The sequence below is a fragment of the Egretta garzetta genome, unplaced genomic scaffold (assembly GCF_000687185.1).
Source record: "Egretta garzetta isolate BGI_Z169 unplaced genomic scaffold, ASM68718v1 scaffold105, whole genome shotgun sequence".
NCBI lineage: Eukaryota > Metazoa > Chordata > Aves > Pelecaniformes > Ardeidae > Egretta > Egretta garzetta.
Genome location: NW_009259598.1, coordinates 1,721,407 through 1,724,915, shown reverse-complemented (window position 1 = coordinate 1,724,915; position 3,509 = coordinate 1,721,407).

Sequence of the window (3,509 nt, the reverse complement as noted above, 5' to 3'; positions counted from 1 at the left end):
CCCTGTGGGAGCTCCTCCAGACTGCGATTGCTCAGGTTCCTCCCTTGTGCTCTCCGGAGGATGGGCAATGTCCCTGCTGTGCTCCCCTGGCCGCACGCAGCCTTTTGGCATTTGCCAGGCTGCAAACACCCAGGCAGGCTCTGGTCCTGGCACTGCCTGGCTCAGTGGCCCTGCAGGATTCCCCTTCCTGCTCCGAGCACGTTTCCCACAGTGGCTGCAGCCTTTTGCAAAGCAGTCACAGCTCCCTGGGTACAAGAGGCTAAAATTCATGGGAATATGAATCTTATTTGGCTCCCCGGGAGCAGCCCCCATCTCCAGCTGGCTGTGGGAGCATGTGCAGGCTCCCATCCCTCTCCTGCCAAGGTCACACATTAACTTGCAGTGCAGCCACCCCGGCCCCATTCACATTCAGCGCAGGCTCCTTCTTCCCAGTTCCCAGCATGGACAGGGGCCGCATCTCTGCCACAGCCTTTGGTTTTCTAAAGTCACATCTCCATCTTAGAAGACCCTCTTTCAAGACCCCTCTAGCCAGTTTTTTTTTTTTTTTTCAGAAGCACCAAACACTCCCCAGCTCCACAACCCCGAGGAAACACAACAGCTCACCATCACCAAAAAGACCAGATCCCTTTTCAAGCACCCAAAGCACTGGCGGCTTTCAGAGGCGTAGCTCTGTATTCACCACCTCACCCACAGGATAACCTGTTTTTGCTTGAGCTCCTGTCAACACAGCTGCAATAAAGGTACGTGGAAATAAAGATGCAGAGCAATAAAGATGCATCTCTTCTAGGGCGAGATAAACTGAGGTCTGGCAAGGCGAGCCGGAGCAGCTAGTCCTGCAATGCAGCCCGAGCTGGAGCCCGTCTCAGGAAGGAGCCCGCAGTGGCTTTTGGACCCGCGATGGCACAAAGTGGAGCAACGCTCGGGTGCCGCTGGCTGGGTGCAGCCGGCCTGTGGGCCAGCAGTGTGGAGGGACAGGGTCAGTGCAGCCCCCCAAATGATGGAGGGGGGGGGGTTCTCAGCATCCTGCTCTGTCATATGGCACCATGTCCTCCATGTCACTGGGGGGACCGTGGCCTGTTTGCTCGCAGGGGGATGCGCCAGTGTTGCAAAGGGATTTTCTTAGTGTGTTTTCTTGGACCCTGAGAGCGCAGGCGCAGCCGGCTGCCCTGGCTCGGTGGGGAGCAGTAACCCATTAACCTGCCGTAACTTGGCCATTTGTACATCCATGGGTACGAACCCAGACCCGTCACCCCGCCTCTCCCCCATGGCCACTGCGTTTCATCCCAGCACATCGGTGTCTGATGGGGCCCAGCCGCCTCCGGTAGGGACCTCCATCACCAACCCCAAAACACCCCATTCCCGCCCAAAGCCTGGATGGTGGAGCCAACAGCCCTTCCCGGGAAACCTCATCAGCCGAGGGAGCCGGGCAGCCCTGCCAGCCCCGTCTGCCCGCTCTGGAGGTGGCTGCACAACCCGGGATGGCAAAGTCTGGCATGATGGAGCAGACACCATCTCCTGCTCTCGGGGGACGTCTTCCCAATAACAAAAGCCGCGGGGGCAGCAACACCATTCTCTTCCCTCCGTTTATTTCTCCCAGAGAGGGCACAGCCAAAAAAACCCTCCCTCTCCCCTCCTTCACCTGAGGCGAGGGAATGGAGGTTGAGTAGGGAAAACTTTGCAAAGCGAAAGGAAAACATCCAAGCTCGGTCAGGGAAACAATTTTTTTTTCCCCTCTCTCTCTCTCTCTCTTTTTTTTTTTTTTTTTTTTCAATCCGCCTGCCCGGGAAACTGGATCTGTGTCAGCCGGGGTCCTAATTACAGGCTTTTTAGCCTAAACCTACAGAGACAGCCAATGGCGGTTGAGTAGGGAAAACTTTGCAAAGCGAAAGGAAAACATCCAAGCTCGGTCAGGGAAACAATTTTTTTTTCCCCTCTCTCTCTCTCTCTCTTTTTTTTTTTTTTTTTTTTCAATCCGCCTGCCCGGGAAACTGGATCTGTGTCAGCCGGGGTCCTAATTACAGGCTTTTTAGCCTAAACCTACAGAGACAGCCAATGGCAGGGAATCCCAGCGGCAGGCAGGGAGGGGAAGAGCAAAGGGTGGTGGAGGGGGGTGTACATTAACCCTACAGGGGAAGGAGCTCTAGATGACATCTGGTTTTCTCCCTACCTCTCATTTTCCCAGCGTCCGCGCCCTTCCCTCCATCTGCGGCTCAGTTCACCCCAGGTTGCCGTTTTGATGACTTTTATGATCCGCGCAGTGATTTATTTTCCTACCTAGATCAGAAAGAGTTGAAGCTTCATGAAAGAGGGGAAGTGTCATTACACCCCAATTTAAAGGTGGAGAAACTTTGGCTGGGCTCTCACAAAGGAGTTAGCCAGAGGCAAGTCAGGATGTCCTAGTTTTCGCAAGCCCTGAACACCTGACGAGTCTCCTAAAACCCATTTAGACCGGCTTTGGCCGCAGCAATTGCACTCCAGCAAGAAGGTAAAATTTATCAGCGTCTCTGACGCAAGGCAGAGCGTCTTTGTTGTATTTCTGTGTATTTCTCACATGCTGGAAGATTTTCCTGCCTGCTGATGTGAGTTTGGGGATGGGCACAGATACAGCATCCCCCAAAACCCCACGTTTTCAGGGCCTGGACCAGACCTCTGTCACCCACGTGGTCTCAGCACCTTGCTGCCCAGGAGACGTGACTTGTTCTGGGGCTCTCTTGGGAGCCGTGAAGGGTGCAGGCAGCTTGTGCATTCCATAGGTCCTTGGGATCAGGATCAGGACTTCAGTCGAAATCTGTAAAGTGATGGTAATTTGGCAGAGGAGGTGGCCAGACTCCACGCCAAGCCAGTGGCACTGCTGGGACAGGCCGTGCGGGGTGGTGTTGGTTCACAGGTTATGGCACTTGCTCACTGGTGGTTTATACTTCTGCAAAATCACTTGGGAAGGGAAAGAAGCAGGAGGAAAAGGAGAAGGGGCAGGTGAGCATCTCCGCAGGCCACTGCTCTCCGCTTCCCTGCTGAGGGGTCAAACCAGCACTGCAATTCCCAGGGACTCTTTAAGGTCTCAGATCCACTCTGGGCAAGTTAATCCGCTGTTTGGCTTTGGTGGGAGGTTGGTCTCCACAGTTTTATCTTGAGCCGTTGGCTGCTATGGACTTTGTACCACCGGGGTGGTGGTGGGCCTCCCCTCCTCCCCGCTGCCAGCTCCCATGCGAGCACAGGCTGCCGCCTGCGCTCCCCACGCTCCACCGTCCCTCTGCACAGCGGAAAGATTAATGGGCAAAGTCCTCGTTAGGAGACCAGCCGGCCACAGGGACTCAGACTCAATAAATGGGTCACTCGGGGCTTTCCAAGGTGGGACCAGCCACCGCTCCACGGAAGCCACCACCCTGGAAATACCACGAGGTCCCCCACGGGTGCCGGGTGAGCGTGCACGTGTGACCAGCAGGACGCTGGCCCGCTGGGCTTCCCTGCTGCCAAAACACCGTGGAGCGACCAGCGTGCGGCTGGCAGCG